This window comes from Coptis chinensis, chromosome 8 (genome assembly GCF_015680905.1).
Source record: "Coptis chinensis isolate HL-2020 chromosome 8, ASM1568090v1, whole genome shotgun sequence".
In the NCBI taxonomy this organism is placed as follows: domain Eukaryota; kingdom Viridiplantae; phylum Streptophyta; class Magnoliopsida; order Ranunculales; family Ranunculaceae; genus Coptis; species Coptis chinensis.
Genome location: NC_141463.1, coordinates 34,971,785 through 34,993,523, shown reverse-complemented (window position 1 = coordinate 34,993,523; position 21,739 = coordinate 34,971,785). Strand labels below are relative to the sequence as shown.

Sequence of the window (21,739 nt, the reverse complement as noted above, 5' to 3'; positions counted from 1 at the left end):
AAAAAAAAAAAAAAAAAAAAAAACAACAACAACAACAAAGGTTGCATAGTGATGTTCGGTTTGGCTAACGCGGAAACGAACATAATTACTACCTAAATAGTAAGAATTTTGTCATAGTCAATATAATAATTACCAACATTTTCTAAAATAGACATATAGACTAGATAACCTAATCTCAAGATAGTATCGACTATGTCTTTTTTAAAGGTATAATTAACGAAGTCATCCAGAATAGATATATAGAGTAGATTACCTATCGCTGGTAATGCACAAACTTATATAACCTGTTTACTCATTCTTTTAAATTCTTTATAAAATTTAAAAATTAAAAAGCTAAAAAAAGAACATGTTCAATTGATAACCCAAATCTTATTCCTTAAACAACCTTTCATATTAAAAATATTCATTTTACCTTCTTTTTCACAGTGAAATATCATTTTCGTCACTAACCCACTCAATTATGCTATGCGGCAATAATAACATTGTAGGGGAACGAAGAAAAGTTTAAAATATTAAATTAATAAGTTGCATAGTTAGGTTGAGATTGAACAACTCTGACCTGCCCATTGTTATCATAGGCGGGACTTAAGATTACATATATGCAGGGCCGTCCCTGAGTTTTCAATGGCCCTGTGCAAACAGTGAAATGTGGCCCTCTTCCAATACTCTTCCATCGACACAAAGGATCATCGAAATATTTCCTTCCTCGCATTTTTGGCTGCAAAATGAGGGTTTTTTTTTTTTTTTACTCATTTTTTTTGTATTTGAGTAATTGACTAATTTAGGCAAATAATTAATAAGGTATCTAGTCGTTGAGAGAGATATCTAGTCGTTGAGAAGAGATATGTTTTTCTTTTTTCGATCATCGATCATTTATTATATATCTTATTTCCTATTTTTACTAAAAATAATTAATGAGGAAAGAGAATATGAGGGATATTTCCGTTGTTTATTGTGATTTGTGAAATTTCCAATTTTTGGGCTTTTGATTGGTTTGGGCTTGTGATTTGCCAAATAGGCATTTTCTACAAATATTAAAATTGGGGGCCCTGCGGTCGCCCACATTGCTTTCGCCAGGCCAGCCCCCATATTGCAGATATAATCTAAACCTTGACGTTGACAAAAAAACGTTTTTAAATAGTTAACACGTCGTAAAGAGACATCAGTGTCCGTGTCACATGAAACTATTGTTCTCTTTGTCAAACGAATTTATCGTCATTCATATTTATTATAAACACTTGATAGATCACACCCCCCCTCTCGATCATGGTTATAGGCAATGATAAGGGGAACAAAACAAAGTTAAAAATATAAAATTAGTTGATTGCATCGTTAGGACATGACTGAGCATGTATGAGCCACACATTCTTAGCACGGGCAGGACTCAACTTTACATATCTACAGTACATGTCTATATTTTGCGGTCGGTAACAAAAAAGGTGTTGAAAAGTTGCCACCATGTGAAGAGCCCAGTGTCCATCCCACATTAAATAATGTTTCCATGTACCACACAAAATTATTGTTTATCAAATATACCATGTACAATTGACACAACAGAACCCCACTCATTCAAGGTAAAAGACAAAAATAATACTGTAAAGGAACAAAACAAAAGCTGAAAAAAACAAATTGGTTGGCTGCATATTAAGGTTGGTATCGATTAGCTCTGGACCGCACATTATTATCACGGGCGGGACTTAAATTTACATATCTGCAACACATATTTAAATCTTAACGTAACTAACCAACAAATTCATTATTAAAAAAAACATTTGCTTTGTCTTTTTAGAATTAATAATCAGCTAAGTTGTATTACGTTGACATCCAGACTATATTACCTTACTTTGTTGCGGCAGAAAACTTATATAATCTCTCAACTCTCTCTTTAAAGTTCTTATGAGTTCATTAAAGTGATACCTTCTCTTAGAGGGAAACAAAACTTCCATTCCACTTCAGAAAACTTATTCAACAGCCTACCATTATCAAATGGCATCACAAGCATGTCAATTCCTTGCTAATCTCGTACATGTACATACAAGTGGAAAGTTAAAGTTCGTGTAACAAGAATGTGGGATTCACGTCATTGGAATAACAACGACGTTATAAGCCGAGACTTTTTACTAATAGATTCCCAGGTAATCGGTCACATTAGTTTTTAGATAATTTTTTTAAAATATTTTTTTTTTCTTTATACACAGGAAACTCACATACATGCAAAATTGGCATCGGAAAACTTTAGAGAATTTGATAAATTTGCCAAAAGAAATGTGATAGAAGAAGGCAAAATCTACCTCATCGAAAGATTTGATGTGATGTTAGCAACAACCTATCATCCAGTAGTTCATCCATTTGTGATTCATTTGAAGCCAGAAACATTAATAGAATCAGTGGATGAAGACGAGATTGAAATAACAAGGCACAAGTTCAATTTCATTGACTTCAAAAACCTTCAAGAAAGGTCTAAACGGAAAACTCTTTTATCAAGTTATATATTACAACTTTAAACTTAAATATTTCTTCTAATTTATAATTTCACATTAGATTAATCATTCTTTTCACTTGAAAAGCTAAATGACAGAAGTTCTAATGTTTCGTTTACATCAACACGTAGATGTTATTGGTGTCTTGAAAAGAGTTGGCAACCCAAAAGAAAAATCAGGATTAAATTTACAAGAGATCGTAATCATGGATAAAAAGTGAGTTAAACAGTGATATCTTTAGTTAACAAATCAAACATATTGTTGTAACTTAATGAAGTCTACCCAACTTTTAGCGGCGCCGAAATAACAATTGCTTTGTGGGGTGATATCGGCAAATCAATTCCAGAAGACATTATGATAAAGCATAATGTGATCATTATAGCCACTTCACTAAATGCAAAAGATTATCAAGGTACATATACATTTATATCGTTGACAATTTATGTTGGTATCAAATATCAATTAATATCAAATTTATATTACACCTGGAATTCCATTCATTAAAAAAGGGTTTTAATACAGTTTTTTTATTGTAGGCAAAATTGCACTTTCATCTCTTAGTGGGACAAAAATCTATATCAACCTGGAAATTGACGTTGTTGCTGAATACAAACACAGGTGAATTATATATATACCCATATTGTTGTAACTTAATGAAGTCTACCCAACTTTTAGCGGTGCCGAAATAACAATTGCTTTGTGGGGTGATATCGGCAAATCAATTCCAGAAGACATTATGATAAAGCATAATGTGATCATTATAGCCACTTCACTGAATACAAAAGATTATCAAGGTACATATACATTTATATCGTTGACAATTTATGTTGGTATCAAATATCAATTAATATCAAATTTATATTACACCTGGAATTCCATTCATTAAAAAAGGGTTTTAATACAGTTTTTTTTTATTGTAGGCAAAATTGCACTTTCATCTCTTAGCGGGACAAAAATCTATATCAACCTGGAAATTGACGTTGTTGTTTGAATACTAGGTGAATATATATATATATATATATATATATATATATATATATATATATAGACTATATATATAGACTATATTCGTTAGCACTATAAATATATTTGTTACATTGGGGTTCAATTTTCTTTTACTAAATTGCTATGCATATTTATGCAACTGCAATTCATTTACTTTTTTTTTTCCTATTCCCATTATGATCCATATTTTTATTTCTTGGGTACATACTAGCTTCCGAGGTACATACATTTCCGTAGAGGTTGAGGGTCCCCCTGAAAATCTATCTGAAGAAGAACTACTTAGAAATATAAGAATTACCATAGCTAAATTAAAGGAGCTCGGAAGAGATAAAGCACAAAACGGATCAAGCTATACTTGCTCTGCCATAGTAGACAAGGTATACAATGTTAATTGGTTCTATAATTGCTGTAGATGTTGTAAGATAACTATCCCATAAATTGACTATGATAAACCCTGTACCAAGTGTAAGGTGGACATAGAAAAAAGGTTGGTAAAATTAAACTAACGTATTTTACCTATTTTTCCTTTAAGTATTCAACTACATCCTTTACCACATTCTAATTTCAAAGTAGGTATAAACTTCGAATGTGTGTGAATGATTTCTCCGATATCACCACTTTTGTCGCTTTCAACAAGCATGCCGAATCCTTGCTTATGAAGTCGGTCGAAGAGTTGCACATAATCCAAAAGGCAAGTTAATTCACAATTCATTAATACATCTTTTGAATATAAGTTGAAACATTTCTTATACAAAATACAGAAAAATGGTTCAAATGTAGTTTCCAAAGAACTCCAGAAAATTGAAGGAAGATCTTTCATCTTCCAAGTTCAAATCAACAGCTTCAGTGCCAAGGAAACTTTTGAATCATTTACCATCAACAAAGTTTACCCTGAAGAAACTGACTTAGATAGTCAAATGGTTGACAAGGTGAAGTTATGCTTTTATTTATTTTTTCCCTTCCAAAAAAATTTATGTAAATGGTTTAACAATTATATATTTTTAACTAACATAGGGTAATCAGCTCGCAACTGGTGAAATGGTTCGAAAAGATGCTTCAGCCAACGAGAACAACACTGAAATACAACCAAAAAAAAAAAAAAAAAAAAAAATCAAAAGAACATAATACTAGGTAAATGAACAACACACACATTTGTGTGGCATTATTTAAATATTCATTTCCTTTATTTGCTACCTAGGAAATATAACAACGTTAACTGTTTTTGGTCTACAATGCAGGAGACATCTATGTAATGAAGAGTTAACTGTGTTACATCTCTATCTTTAATTCCTCAAAAGTCAACTGCAAAATGGAGAACGAGATGCTACTATGCCTACCTCCATCCCATGCTAGGTCCATCTAATAAATGCTGCTGATTTGACTCTGGTCAAGTCAAGTGGCTCGAAGTGTTATAATAATATTTATGTACATATGTTTATTTTTAAATAACTTTCTACTGTAAGCAAATCTAGCAACCTTTCTACTTGAGCTTCCTATCAATAAAATATACTTATCTAAATATTATAAAAAATATAGATTATCTATATTATGCCTCCATCTGATCATTTTTTTGTTCCAATTCAAATTCTTACTTACAACCATATTCCAATATATCAAAATCTTCGTGATTCTATGAATTTTAAAAAACAAAATTACGAAACTTATTCCATTATATTACAGGAACATTCTGAAATTTAGATTTATTCGACACACCATCTGTAATTACGAATTTCGCAAAGATTGAAATATTAAGTGGCATTTCAAACAGTTTCTCAAAATAACCAACTACGCTTACGCCTACCAAAATGCATAGTAACTATCCTGTAATAGTATTACACTTTGTGGGTGTACAGATCATGCGATATCATCTTCATGTCTGCTTACTTCTCCTGATTATAACACTATACACTATTTTATTTTCTCAACATGAACATATAAATAGTTATAATGTGCTGATAAACCTGTTTAAAAGTTGGATTATGACAAATCATGTTTTGAGAATGCACATGTATTTTTTTTTTTTTTCAATATTTTTTAATAGAGACGTTTATAAATTCTTCGCAAGCATCCCTTCGACTTCCTCGCAATCATCCCTTCGACTTTAAAAGTTGACTTTCCCGCTTGATTAAGTTAAAGAAAACTACTTGGACGGTAATTCCTATCTCATTATTGCAAACTTTTTTTTTTAAATTTAAAAGGATGCAAAATTTTAACCAATAAAAATAAATAAATTATAGTTTAGGCTTGACTTAGCATACGATGAGGTCCATTTGTTGGTGAGAAAAAACCACGCATTAAAAAAATTGGTTTTGATTATTTAACAAGTGGACTTCATAATATAGAAAATATCAATTGAAAAAATAATGTCCATTTATCAACAACTTGAAAAAAAACATAATTGGTAACTTATCAATTAAGTAATATAAAAAAAAAAAAAAAAAAAACAACTGACATTATGTCTACCATACTTCAATATTATAAAATAACACAATATATATATATATAAAGAAAAAAAACATATATATCAATATATGTATACCAACTATGAACATAATTTTAAACAATATTTTCCATCTGCAATCAGTGGGGCAAAACCTTAAAGAGCCTTCCCCATATCCTTCCCGTTCAACTGCAGCCGTACTATTTTCTCTTCTAAACCACATATCGTTGTCTCCCTCATGTCAATCTGTTCTTCACTTCGCTGGCGATTTCCATCGGACCATCGGAGATCAAACTCTTGGGCCTCTATCAGATCTTTTAGAGTCATCTGATCTTCCTCTAGCTCCTTAACACGCAAATGGTACTGAGTTAGAGCTCTCTCTATCTGAACTATATGACGCTTTGTCTCTTCCAAACCGGTGACTGCACCCTTCTGTGTTGCTGCTCCCTCAGTTTCTTTCTTAACACTGCTGACAACATGGGTTCCAATATCCAGCCTTTCATCGTCAGCTACTAAACTAACAATCCGACCACTCTGTACGTCTAAATATTCTTGATACTGACGTGCCACATTATCAAAAAGCAATTGAACCTATATAAAACATTTGACTTTATAAATCTAACAAAAAAGTAACTAAATAAAAAAGCAAAGAAAACCTTACAGAAGTTAATCCATTTTGAACATTTGTAATTTGCAAAATGACATCATCATTGCTCCCTTCCCAAATAGCCCCATCTTTAGAACTAAGTGACGACCGTTCCTGACTTATGTTTGGTTCTGAGACACTTGTACTGCTTAGACAATCCCGGCCGGTAGCATGGACACGTTTAACGCGTGTTAAAGACTCTTCCATAGCCTTGCGCTTCATATGCTCCTCGGCAGCTTCACCCTTGCCTTTTCCCATAAAAAAAAAAAGCAAAGCCATCAAACAATTATATAGTTGTTTTACGTCTCTTTCTCCCTTTGTCTCTTCCTACTTTTTTTTAAACGTTTTTTCCTACTGAGGATTATTTTAAACATATTTTAAAAATCTTATGTATAAAAGTCCTGGCATAACTCTTAAACTTGACAATTAACATGCCTAACATAAAATAGCCCAACATAGCCTATTTAAAGAAGAAGCAATAAAAAAAATACGCTTTGAACTATAGTTTTTTCCATATCTCCTGCTCCTAACCTCTTAAACATCCTTCAACTCAAGCCCTTTCTCTCTTTCTCATATTATGATTGCTAAAGAACTCTTTAACAGTTTATTTTTCATATATACCCTTCCATTACCTTAACGTAACCATCTGGCCCATTATATGTTTTTCTTTTGCCCTTCTTATTTGGCCCCTTCTTAGTCATCATTGTGAAATAATATTTCATCATATATAGTTATAAGATATGTTTAAACAAAAAAATTATATATATTAGGAAAAAAAAATGAAAACAATCACCAGTTGTTAAAGACCAAGAAGAGAATATATATATGTCTAAGGAAACTCGCAAGTTTCTTAAAGAATCTGTGTGTTTTTAAAATAAAAGCAAAAGGCAAAAAAAAAACATAATTTTTTAAATAAATTAAATGAAAATCTACAAAACAACTATATATACTCCATCACATATGATTAAGTTGAGCAGTTCTCCTTTACAAACCAATTAACCCAATCGAATGGGTTCAACAAAAAGGAACTACAGTTACTTAGAATACTAAATAACACCCAACTCCCAAAACATTCAATGAGATAAGGCCCACCTCTATTACACATAATATTTGTTGACACATTTTCAAACCCGAGTTCCAATGTTGTCTGCCACATTAAAAATAAAAAAAAAACATACAGAAGTCATTGCGATGGGCTCGAGGATTACATCATTGTCAAAGTGAACCCTATTCGCAGAATAGTCAAAAATGATCCTACATTAATTATAAATGAAAACATTACGCATGGGTCCCATCAATTACAATTCCTTTTAACATACATACTACTATACTGTAATTTAAAAAAATATAAAACATGTATTGAGACATACAAGTATGGACATGTGATTACTTTTAAAAGACTATACAAACTCCACTATAAAATTTACAAACATAATTTCATCATCATAAGAGCTCTTCATTGTACTCAAAAAGGTATTTTTTTTCTTCATAAAAGATGCAGGAAGCATTTGATAACTTTAGAGTTCTTCCATTTATGCAAACAAAAACCAAGTCAAACAAAAATAAATCGTCCATAAATCCAAAGCAAGCTACTGTGAGTTATGTGAGTTATAAAGAGTGTATGAAAATTCATGCTGCTTCAATTGGTAGATATGCTAATGATGTTTGTTGCCAATACATACATATGACTTCACTTAGTACAACTGTTGTAAATGAAGATTTATCACTTAAATGTGCCGCCTGTATGTGGCATCGAAATTTTCATCAGCAGAAGTTTTTTGGTCTAGGTAAAGTTAATCAAGATCGATTGTTAGATTCACCTGATAATCATATGGGCAAAGAAATTTTTATCACTGGTGGTTCTAAGAGTGTCAAGAGTATGAGATTTAGAACAAAATTTATAGAATCTCAACAAAAGCAGATGACCGAGTTTGCTAGCAGATTAGGTTGGAAAACAAAAAAAAGTCATACTATTGCCATTACCCAGTTTTGTTTGAAGAATGGCATTGAGATAAATATTTTTAAAGTATGGATATATAATAACCAAAGCAAAAGGTGGAGCAGAACCGACAACTAACCCTACACCTCTTATTGCAGTTACAAGGATATGCTAAAATTAAATTGTTTAGTTTCACCTATATAACACAAATGTAGAATGGGTCTTCTTCAATTGACGATCAAAATTTGCAAATGGAAAAAATTGTTACATATTATAAGTATTTAAACATCCCGTTAAATGAATCAAACTAAATAAATCTTAAATTATAACAACTATTTTATTTTTATTTTATTTTATTTTTCTTATTATCCCCAGTTGTAATAACTATAACTATTAAGTAGTGTAATAAACATTTTAAAAGAAAAAACTCATAACGACTCCGATGCTTACGTTAAGGTAATGGAAAAGTATATATGAAAAATAAACTGTTTAGTAGTGTTCTTAGTGAACATAATATGAAAAAGAGCGAAAGGGTCTGAGTCGAAGGGTTTGTGGCAGATTAGTAGCAGCAGCTATGTAAAAGACTATAGTTCAAAGAGTAGTTTTTTTTTTGCCCCCCCCCCGGCTTTTTTATATAGGCTATATTGGGTTATTTTATGTTAAGCCTGTTAATTGTAAAGTTTAAGAGTTATGGTAGAAATTTTTTATATAAAGTTTATTAAAATATGTTTGAAATTACCCCCAGTAGAAAAAAATTTTAAAAAAAAAAGTACCAAAAGACAAATGGATAGAGAAACCTAAAACAACTCTATAATTCTTTGATGTTTTTTTTATTTTTTTTATTTTTTATTTTTTTATGGGGAAAGGCAAGGGGGAGCCTATTGAGGAGCAAATGAAGCACAAGGTTAGAGGAAGGGGGAAAAAAACGCTTTGAGCTATACTTTTTTCCATATCTCTTTCTCCTAATCTCTTACACATCCTTCAACTAAGACCCTTTCTTTATTTTTCATATTATGATCGCTTAAAGAACTCCTTAACAGTTAATCTTTCGTGTATACCTTCTAGTACCTTAACACAACCATCGGACCCATTATATGTTTTTCTTTTGCCCTTCTTATTTGACTCCTTAGTCATCATTGTGAAATAGTATATCATCATATATAGTTATGAGCACTGTTAAAACAATATATATATATATATATATATATATATATATATATATATATATATATATAAAAAAAAAAATGAAAACAATCACCAACTGTTAAAGACAAAGAAGGGAATATTTATATGTTTAAGGAAACTTGCAAGGTTCTTAAAGAATCTTTGTGTGTTTTAAAGTAAAAGAAAAGCAAAAAAAAAAAAAAAAACACAATTTTTTAAATAAATAAAATGAAAATCTAGAAAACAACTATATATACTCCATCGTATATGATTAAGTTGAGCAGTTCTCCTTTACAAACCAATTAACCCAATTGAATGTGTTCAATAAAGGATCTACAGTTACTATGACTACTTAGTAAGGCCCAACTTCCAAAACATTGATGAGATAAGGCCCAGTTCTGTTACCCATAATATCTTATGGCACATTTCCAAACCCGAGTTCCAATGTTGTCTGCCACATTAAAAAAAATAAAAAACATACAAAAGTCATTGCGATGGGCTCAAGGATTACATCATTGTTAAAGTTAACCACATTCGCAAAATAGTTGAAAAAATGACTACATTAATCATAAATGAAAACATTATGAATGGGTCCACTCACTAATAACTACTTTTGGCGTACATACTAATGTACTGTTATTTTAAGAAACATACAACATATATTGAGACATACAAGTATGTGCATGTCATTACTTTTAAAATACTATACAAGCTCCACTATAAAATTTGTAAATATCATTTCATCATCATAAGAGCTTTTCGTTGTACTGAAAAAAGTTTTTTTTCTTTAGAAAAGATGCAGGAAGAATTTGAAAACGTAAGAATTCTTTCATTTATGCAAACAAAAACCGAATCAAACAAAAATAAATCTTCCATAAATCCAAAGCAAACTGGTGTGAGTTATAGAAAGTGTATGAAAAATCATGCTGCTTCAATTGGTGGATATGCTAATGATGGTTGTTGCCAATATATGCATATGACTTCACTTAGTGCAACTGTTGTGAATAAAGATTTATCACTTAAATGTGCCGCCTATGGGTGTCATCGGAATTTTCATCAGCAGAAATTTTTTGGTCTGGGTAAAGTTAATCAAGATCGATTGTTAGATGTGTAAGAACCAAAAACCTCTCTTAGAATAAAGCACTAGTGGCTCTCAAATACAACACCCAAGATCCTCTCAACTCTCTCTCACTCTCTATTTTCTTTCCTCTCTTCGGAGCGGCCTCTTTTCCTCTCTCTTCTTCTCTTCTTTTTATACCTCTCCACCCCCTATCTGGGCTATCCAGCTGTCCCTTCATCTGACAGCCTCTTGTTAGTCGTACCTCGACCACGTCTACCCTAGGGTTCCACAGCCCGATTCCACTGCTCCCCAGCCTACCCGGTTATGTTGCCTCCCTTCCTTTTTGACCCAGTCCTCTGTTATAAAATGGGCCACTACAAATGCCCCTTCTCGACTTCGCGGCCATATGATTGGCCCAAGGTCGAGAACTTCCACCGTTCTATCTCCCCTTTAATTAATATCTATCCATTTTGGGAAGCGTGTGATGTGAAAGGTACTCATCACGCGCGTTTTTTCTGGCGGCCCCTGGTTACCCGTGTGACCACATGTCGTCCTTCGGCTGGAGCCTCAGCTGTTGCTTCGTTTTCCTCACCGCCTAAAATTATCCTTTTGCCCTCAAACTATTTAAACCCCTCACACTTCTTCTTCTTCCCACACTTTCTTTTCCATTGTCTAATCTCCTTCTCTCCCTTTGGCCAAACTCCCCATTTTTCTCCTTCCCCAAATCTTCACCGGTGCACGTGTGTTTCTCCGTGGTGGTCTCCCCTATACTTTTCATCCCTCCGGCTATCCCTCATGACTTCACCAACTCCTTTTCACCATTGATCGGTACATTCTCTTGGTCCTTTCTCTCTTTAGTTGAACTATCTTTTCCTTTCTTATTTTGATATAATTCGATTCCTAGAGTTTATTCATCTTCTTTCCGATTTCGGGCCACGAATCTGGTGACTCGTCTTCTTCTCGTTCAGCGGGTGTCTCTTCCCCCTCTCCTCCTGCTTCCCCTGCCGTACCCTCCACCTCCGGTCAACCCACTACTTTATTGCCGACTCCCCCTATATCTAATAGACCTAATTTAGACGCCATTAGAGCAGTCTACGATGTTCCAACCGACGTTGTATTGGAACACGTGCCCTCTGTCACCCACTACCCCCATTTGGTTCCCCGCCGACCGGGCTCTCTTGTCATCACCGTAGGTCAAATAGTTGCCGGTCTGCGGCTTCCCCTTACTCTTCTGGATGTTGAAGTTTGCAATCACTTCAACATTCCCCCTTGTCAAGGTATAGGTAATTTCTGGTAGATAATGTACGCCGCGAAATTCCTACAACAAGACCCGTGTACCCAAGATTACCAGTCGCGATATCTACTCTCATTACTACCTCAAAACCAGCACCAAGGATGTCAGCATTGGATACCAGTCCTTCTGCGTCCGTCCTAAAAAACAATCTTTTCTCTTTAAGCTTACCACCTCCAACAAAGTTTGGCACCATTATCCGTTCTATGTATCAGGCAACTTTCTGTCCGTGGACATTCCCTCTACCCTGACTCTTAACCACCTCGCCTTCCGACTCCGCGGTGAGTATCATAGTTCTTTCTCCGTTTTTTGAAATGTTTTCCCTCTAATCTACTAACTCACCTCTGTTCTTATTTACAGGTTGGCGACCAAATTCCAAATCCAGGATTTATGACAACATTACCTGTCCTATATTTGCCCAGCTCCGCGACCTTGGCTCTGCTCAAGCTGACTTTTTAGGTATTCATCCCTCCACCGCTACTCCCTTATTGCCCATTCCCGCTCTCAACACCTTCCGCGGCTTAACAGGTCCTTTTTTTCATCCTCCCCCTCCCAAGGAATGAAAGCCCCGCACATCTCCCCTTCCAAGAAGAGGTCTCATACCCATAGTTCACACTGCCCCCTTCCTCGAACGTCCTCACATACTTCCGCCTCCCGTGAACCTCAAGATTTCCACCCTTCCTCTACTCCCAGCGACATCCCTTCCTACCGCTCTATCTCCCACTGGGACGACCAATTCACCTCTCACCCTTCACCTACTGTAGACATGGACGTCCACAAGCAGAAATTATTTGATAGCGACTCTGATGACGATGTGATGGAAGTTCCCCCCGCCAACATGCATGCGCTTGTTGATCAACCGCCAGCCAAGAGGCTGCGGTCATCCACCTCTGACGAGCCTGTCTCTACAACCCACCAGGCCCGAAGGCCCAGCCCTCCTTCTTCACCCTCTCATCCAGCTGCCTTCTCTCCCTGCACTCGCAGACTTGGCAAGGAGCCCGCTCAGCCTGCAACCCTGGCCTCCAGTCTTGCACCAGTTGAGGACTTCTGTCCCATTTTCAATGTGCAAAACCAGAAAGTGAACACCGCGGACTCCGCCCTGGACAATGCTGTTGTGGCCTCCTCCTTGTTCTACAATGCCCATCTGCCTAAGGACATTGCCTATGCAGACGGGGGTTCATTTGATTCACATCGCACTTCGTTGTACACCAACTGGGAACGGGTACAACTTCCTCTTTTTTTTTTTTTTATCCCTCTACCTTTTTGACCCAGGTGAGTCTAGACATCTCCTTTATGATCCGCGGCCTTCTCCACGCCAGGAATAAGGTGACCACCCTGGAGCAAGAGCTTAACGGCCCCTCTGGCTTGCGAGCGTCCTATGCCAGTCTTTAGTAAGACCTAGCCGCCACCAATTTGGCCAAAGCCCAAGCTCAAGATGAACTGACTGCAGCCGAATCCTCCCACCAACGGTACATGGACTCAGTCAATGAGCGCTGCGCTGCCAAAGAGAATAACTTCTCCAGCACCACCTGCTTGATTCGAACGCCCTCACCCAACAACATCAAAAGGCTGTGGATGCCCTTAACCAGGCCCACCAAGATGAAACCACCAAGATTCTGGAGCAGCACCAACTGGATATGATGACTCTTCGCGACCGTTTCAAAGCTCTGGCTGAGAAGAGGGTGGCCCGAAAGGTCCAGGAAGAACTCGACCGGCTCACTCAAGAGGGTCGCCTTCTCCCCGACAAACCTACTGTCCCGGTGACTGGACCCCCTGAGGCTATCGGCAACCACACTGAAGCCGCCGACCCCTCTGGCATCCCAGAGAATCTTGTGATGGGCATAGACTCCCTTCCAGCTGCCATCATTAAAGAGTCCCACACTGCTGCCGTTGAAAGTGCTATTGAAGAAACTAACACTGATTCATCCACTTAGGGATTGCCCTAGTTTTTCATGTGTATCACAATACTGTTATTAACTTGCGATCTGACTCTCCCCCTGTTTATGTATTTTGCTATGTGATTGAGTTTTATATGCTTGTTGTCTTCTCCCCTGTAACCTTCTTTCATTTATTAGATTTGCTACATATATCGCTTGCCTCTAGCCTGTTCCTTACCTTCTCATTCATGCCTTCCTACCATTTCCCTCCCTTACGCTTTCTTTATCGAAATTGTGCCCCCTCGGCATATACAACCGCGGGATTAACCTCTTTTGATCCCGGCCCCATGTGCCTTTTCCTCTATGATCCACGGCCCTTCCATGACCCTTTGCAACAACTCATCTTGTTCTAGGTCCTTTCCACAACTAGTGTTAGTGAAGGGCTCATTCCCTCCGCTGCTTCTCTCTCTTTAGGAGACAGATAGGTCACTCTCATTGCCCCATGTGTCTTTTACATCCATGGTCCGCGGAGGGCTCATCCCGTTCCTCGTGCTCGGTGCTTCCGGGACCTGCTGGAGCAACTCATCTTGCTCAGGGCCCTTTCCTAAGTCAATGTCAGCGAAGGGCGCATCCCCTCCGCTGCTTCTCTCTCTCTAGGAGACAGATGGGGTCACTCTCATTGCCCCATGTGTCTTTTACATCCATAGTCCGCGGAGGGCTCATCCCGCTCCATGTGCTCGGTGCTTCCAGGACCTGCTGGAGCAACTCATCTTGCTCAGGGCCCTTTCCTAAGTCACTGTCAACGAAGGGCTCATCCCCTCCGCTGCTTCTCTCTCTCTAGGAGACAGATGGGGTCACTCTCATTACCTCATGTGTCTTTTACATCCATGGTCCGCGGAGGGCTCATCCCACTCCGCGTGCTTGGTGCTTCGAGACCTGCTGGAGCAACTCATTTTTCTCAGGGCCTTTTCCTAAGTTAATGTCAGCGAAGGGCTCATCCCCTCTGCTGATTCTCTCTCTCTAGGGGACAAATGGGGTCACTCCCCTTGTAAACTCCCTCATCCTTTCTTTTTCCACCAAATGCTGAACCATCCACTTTAGTGCGTAGCAGTCGTCGATCTCATGATTGTGTATCTGATGATAAGCGCAGAAAGGTTTACCAGGTATTTCTCCGGGTGTGTTCCGCGGCCCTACATACCCCTGCATGTTCTTTATCATCGGTAGTATTTCGCTCAAGGATCTATTCAGTGGTGTAACTTCCACCTCGCGGTATGGCTTTCTTTCTCTGTTCTCCTTCTAATCCCTTCTCGGCTTCTTTTGGCCCGTGCTATGTATCCACGGTATCCACCCCTTTCCTTCTCGGTCGCATCCTCCTTCCTTGTTTCCCTGTCTTTCTCCAAGGATAGCACCGCTTTCCCGGATCTCTTGGACTCCTTCTACATACTATCCTCGTATTGGATATACTTCTCTACCCACGGATACAGATCATGCAATGTTGCAATCTCATTCTTCGCCACCGACTGGTGTACTCCTGTCCCTGGCCGCAGCCCCCTTTCAAATGCAATCACGCGGTCCTTTCATCCATGTTTTCGACCTTCAATGTCTCAGCTTTGAACCGACACAGGTATTCCCTTACTGACTCTGTGGATTTTTGTTGAACGTTGAATAATGTCGCGATATCTACCACCCACTTTTTCTGATGAATGAAATGATCTATAAATGCCCGTTCCAATTCTTGAAAGCTTCTTATACTCCCGGCTGGTAGTCGATAATACCAATCCGATGCTCCCCCTTTAAGGCTAGCGGGGAACATCATACATCGCAATCCGCCATATCTAGATTCTTGCCAGAGTGGCATTTGCTATAAAAAATGGAGGATGTGGTCTGCCGGATCGCCTTTTCCATTGTACCTTTCAAATCTGGGTTGGTTGAAACACTTTGGGATTTCCAAAGCCCAAATGCCATCCACCAATGGGTTGTGACTCAACCCAGCCATCACCTGATTAGCTGCTCCCCCGTGACTCTTCATCTGCTGCGGTTAGCTTTCCTATCGCTATTTATCATTTCTTGCACTTGCTCCACCGTCAACCCGGTTACCGAATTTTCCACGAGATTCGGCTCATTATTCTCTTCCTCTTCCATATCCTCGCTCGCCTCGTTATCCATCTCTTCTTCTTCCCTTTCCATTTCCCTTCATAATTCATCATTCTCCTCTCTTAGCCTCCCTATCTCTTCTCTCATGAGCCGCGTCTCTTTCGCTTCCTGTTCCTCTCTTCTATCTCCTTCTTCCCCAACCACTACCTCGGGCATCGGTTCCTGTGCAGCCACCTTCTTCGGTCTCCCTACCTGTTTCTTAGGTGTCATCTCTTTCTTGCTTCTGTCCCCACAGATGGCGCCAAATGTAAGAACCAAAAACCTATCTTAGAATAAAGCACTAGTGGCTCTCAAATACAACACCCAAGATCCTCTCAACTCTCTCGATCTCACTCTTTATTTTCTTTCCTCTCTTCGGAGCAACCTCTTTTCCTCTTTCTTCTTCTCTTCTTTTTATACCTCTCCACCCTCTATCTGGGCCATCCAGCTGTCCCTTCATCTGACGGCCTCCTGTTAGTCGTACCTCGGCCACATCTTCCCTAGGGTTCCGTGGCCCGATTCCACTGCTCCCCAGCCTACCCGGTTATGTTGCCTCCCTTCCTCTTTGACCCAGTCCTCTGTTATAAAATGGGCCACTACAAGATGCATTTGGTAATCATATGGGAAAATAAATTTGTATCAGTGGTGGTTCTAAGAGTGTCAAGATTAAGAGATTTAGAACAAAATTTATAGAAGCTCAGCAGAAGCAGATGACAGAGTTTGCTAACAAATTAGGTTGGAAAACAAAAAAAAGTGATGTTGTTGCCATTAGACAGTTTTGTTTGAAGAATGCAATTGAGATAAATGTTTTTAAAGTGTGGATATATAATAACAAAAGCAAAAGGTGAAGCACAACCAACAACTAACCCTAGACCTCTTATTGCAGTTGCAACAAGGATATTAAACCTACTATGTTGATCTCTTCTAAAAAAAAAAAAACTAAAATTGTTTGATTTTTCCAATTGGTTTTATATTTTTTTTTGTGAACTTTTTCATATTAAATATTGCAACTCCAACTGAAAGTTATTTGATATATAATTTAACAGCAGGGAAAAATCCCAACCATAACCGTTGACTCCACAAGTTTCTATTTTTTAAGTTTACCGATTAAGAAAACATTTACGATTAAGTGATTGGATAATCATATATGATTGGATTTTAAAAGCCGTATTAATTTTAATTACTGTGATGTAAGCACTTAATACCTAATTGTTTTTTTAGTATTGTCAAACTTATCATGATTTAATTCCTTTTTTCTATGTTTTGTTGTTATATTTTTTTAAATCTATCTTCTTGCTTATTCAATCACAGTTAACAACTTCACTTTTGTTTCAGTTGTATTTTGAATTTTTAGCAATTTTTAAAATTTTATATCGTGTCATATACTATAGTTAAGTTAGTTTATACTCATGATGTATTGTATACTACTTAAAACTAATCTAATCTTTGTAAAACGTATCAATAACTTTTAATGCGTTATGCTTGTTTTAATGCAAAAATGATAACAAAGAAATCAACCTCAATAAGCGAAAAAGGTTGTCGATACTATGTGTTTTTTTATGACTTGAACATGTAACTCATTGGCTTAAATTGATTGATACATATTAGATGCATAATATTTTCATAGCAAGAAGAATACACTTACAGTTAGTTATGAAAGTTCTTTTTGTTGTTTAACTTTTTGCCGGGGAACTGCTCCACAATATATAAGTGCTCAAACGTTACTCTTTGTGATGGGCGTTGATGTTTTCCAAATATCATTACCATTTAGTTTTGGATTTGCATTGATGACCAATTTTGTAATTTAAGAAAAATAGTTGAACTCATTGTCTTAGGTTTTTAAAGTTTTCTATAAATTTATTTCTAATCTATGCAGAAATGTACATGTTATTTCCTCAAACTGGTACATGCAAATACGTACATTAGAATGAATTAATAAAGAATTTGCAAATTGCTTGATTAAGATAAAGAATTTGCAAATTAGCGTGTGTTACGCGCATATCACGTGGCTTAAAACTAGATTATGGAAGTAACCTTCTCTATCTACTTCACAAGCCAAATTTTCCTTTAGACCCACCTATGATTCTAACTATCCATTAAAAATAATTACAAATCCCCACCATTTTTATTATGTTTTCATATTTTAATATTTCTTTGCCACTATAAAAAAACGCACCCTTTTATTTTTCTACATACAATAATTATATTCCTCATCCAGTCTCATTAGTCTTCCTCATAACAAACCTTACTTCTCAATGGCTCCAAACAGCCAGATAATCCCTATCTCACCACCCGTCCAAATAGATTACTTCACTGAAGATATCCTGCAAAACACAGTTGATCCCATGGAAGGGATCCATATTCTTCACGGGTGTATCAAAGCAATGTATGCCCGGCAAGGATTTATGCATGAACAGTTAACAAATTTACAACAACGTATCATAGTGTTTGATGAAGAACAAGAACACTTTTTGGAGAACTACTCGCAGTTCTTAGAGAACCACTCACAAATTTTGGAGAGCCAAAGACAAATTTTCGAGCACCAAGGAGCCCTTCAGCAACAAATTATCCAACATATAGAACAACTTCACACTATTGTTACAACTTTTCTTCCACATCCTCCCCATTATAATCGTCCGCCTAGCCCTTCATAATCTAATTATACCTCAGAGTAAAAGTCCCTAGTTGTTTTCTCTAAGATTCTTATTGTATGTGTAATATTGAAGTTATGCCACATTTTCGTAGTGTGCATTTATGTCTTTGAATATTGTGTGTAATATATATAAATATGTCAGAACCAAATAAAAACTTTTATTTAACACTTACATAGTCCTTAAAAAAATACATATAGCACTGACATTACATCTTACACGAAAAAAACCTCACATAGGATAATCAATATGACAACAGCACTCATTACCACAAACATAACAACTGACAACATGGGTGATCTTCTTTTCATTTGGCAACATTGGTTGGTTACAAGCAGTAAATTGCATCTCCTTACTAAAACATCCAACCCAGTCACATTTAAGCCACATTTCAACAACTTTACCTGACCGATCCCAACATTTAACCAAATACATATATAACACCTCTGCAGTTTTCCTCCCTGCATCTTCGATTAACATAAAGACAAATTTGAGCTGTGTGGCCTTCTTGCTCACACAGTTGGCAAATCTAGATAAAAAATAACCAAAAAACAAAGATCAGAATTTAATACATATCATGATGTCGTCTTTAATGATTTACTCCATCCAATTGATAGCTAAATTAAGATTTGTGCCTAATTTAATAACAAAAGAGTTGTAAAAATGAAGTTTTAAATGAAGTTGTCTAAAATACCTTCGGTGCTACAAATATTCGAATAGGAGCTCCACCCATTTCTGTTAAACTTATCAACCTAAGAGAAAGCGTCTGCCACACAAAAAAAATATATAAAGAAATAACTGCTAAGAAAAGTTTTGGTTAGCCTTTTATAATACATTTAAAAGAAAAGAAAAGTTCTTTATTTTTGCCCCTTGGATGAATATGTAGCTTTTTGACATGTCTCATGAAATATAGTTGAATCTGAACCGTCCAATTATATTATTATACTATGTGGATATATAACATACATTAGGTTGACCACCCTTAATATCCAACATCCCATCAGATTTACGTAAGTAGAGTTAATCTAAAGCGTTTCCTTTGAAAATTTTAAATTAAGTTTTCGTACAATATATTAAAAAGTCCGCATGCACTTAGACAAAAAAAAAAAAAAACGGGTCCCTTTATCTCCAACTCACGGACTAACTTTTACATATTCATCTTATCTCTTTCTTTTCTGATTTCTTAAGAAAACGACTAGACAACAGTATTCATCTCTCTTGCATCTCGTGGACTCCAACCACCAACCCCCGTTAGGTAATTCTTCTCTTAAAACTTTTATGCTTATTTTAATCCTTTTTTTTTCCTTAAATATATTATCCTTCTGTTCCATTCTCTTCTTCATACATTTTCCATTTCAGATCATCATGACCTTTGATTTTTTTTTTTTTGACTTAATAGTGACCTGATTTAAAGGATAAAGCTTTGCCATTTGTTGAGGTGACTTATTTGCCTTTTATTTCAAATCACGTAATTAATATACGATGTAACCAATATAGATATCTCGTGGTATATCTTTGCCATGTTGAGCCATTTTAACAACACAATATATATTATTTTTAAATATATATTTAAATAAATTTGATTTTCTATACATTCTTTCCAATACTATTTGGTTTTTTTTTTAAAAGATAACCATATATAGTTGAAATATGTACAACTTTTTCTAATATATATCATGACAAAGTTATATATATTTGTACTGGTCAAGAAAAAAAAATAGTAAATCTTCGATTAAAAAAACAATTTTAAAGTTTTTTTTTTTTTAATAAAAAAAAACCTTCAATATATCTACCAATTTATTATCACACACAGGGCTCAAATTTACGTACCATTGGGAAATATGTTAAATTTGTTCTAACCACTTAATGTAATTTATTTTCTTACAATTCAAACTGCTTATTATACAATGTTATTTACTAATTCTTTTATTTGCTATACTTCATAATTGTTCGTATTGTCATCAGACTGACATATGATTAATTTATGGGTTATTTAGGGATTGGTCCTACTTATTTAGGGGTATTTAGGGATAAGTCCTAAAATTATCGATTATTAGGCTTTAGTCCTACTTTTATCGATTGACCTTGAGTCAACTCAGTTGACCGTGGTCAACCCATTTTATAATAATATAATTTTTGTTTTTATAAAAATAGCCAAACTACCCTTTCTTTCATCTCAAACTTTTCTTCTTCTTCTCAATTGACCCATTAATTAATCAATGATTCTTAAACCCACCAGCAAACAAAGCAGCCAAAAGATTTTGTAAACAACCAAATCGTGTCCACATAACCATCTTTAATAATGAATTGAATGAGAATTTTGCTTCACTTTGAGTATCGGTATTGAAAATGTATCCATAAAACCAAAGTCATCTCAGTATCGGTTATCTGTATCAATGCAATTTCACTTGCAACACAATCTTTATATCAACATTCACTCTTAAATGGTCCAGGTATTATTGTAAGGATTCAACTATTTCTTGTTTTGTCTTCAGTTGAATTCCGACATCCAACATCTTATCCACGTCTAAAAACGATGGCTACTACCGAAAAATGAGGTCTTGATGAAGTATCTGGGAGTTCGGTATCGCAATTTGGTTTTTGGTGAATCGATATCAAAATTGGATTATGGTTTTGAGAGTTTGAGGTGAAGATCAGGAGGAATGAAAAATGGGTTGTTGTTGTTTCTAATCGTTATTGATTGATATCGATATCGGTTTTAAGTTATTGACCCCAACAACTTCAAATCCGACACCTCCGTCTGTAATTGAAAAGCTTGGTATCGGTATCGAAATTGAAATTGGATTATTTTCTTCGTCCATTTGGATTATTTGCTTCGTCCATTTTGTATCAAATAATATCAACCGAAGCTCTGTATCGACAATAAATCATAACCCTCCATATCTGTTCTTCATATCGGTTGCAAAAATTGTGATGAAAAAATAATCATCTCCATATCGGTTATCTATATTTGATTCTCCTAAGTTTGGTTTTGGGTGTTGAAGTTGGGTTGCTGTTTTTGTTCTCTTTTGGATTGGATTGCTAAAATTTGA

The 21,739-nt window shown here is 35.9% G+C and overlaps 2 long non-coding RNA genes across 3 annotated transcripts; one reads left to right on the top strand and one right to left on the bottom strand.

Moving 5' to 3' along the window:
- The first annotated feature begins 1,911 nt into the window (after positions 1-1,911).
- On the top strand, positions 1,912-4,998 carry LOC147481261 (uncharacterized). 2 transcript variants are annotated; one of them, XR_015205888.1, is made up of 7 exons: positions 1,912-2,135; positions 2,774-2,892; positions 3,017-3,098; positions 3,697-3,972; positions 4,059-4,414; positions 4,500-4,616; positions 4,724-4,998. It is a non-coding gene; the product is annotated as an uncharacterized LOC147481261 (long non-coding RNA). The 2 variants fall into 2 exon arrangements; XR_015205887.1 differs by having other exon boundaries at positions 3,697-4,414.
- Positions 4,999-18,835: 13,837 nt separating this feature from the next.
- Positions 18,836-19,502, bottom strand: LOC147481260 (uncharacterized). Its single transcript, XR_015203850.1, has 2 exons — positions 19,381-19,502; positions 18,836-19,215 (listed from the first exon to the last, which is right to left on the bottom strand). It is a non-coding gene; the product is annotated as an uncharacterized LOC147481260 (long non-coding RNA).
- Between the last annotated feature and the right edge of the window lie 2,237 nt (positions 19,503-21,739).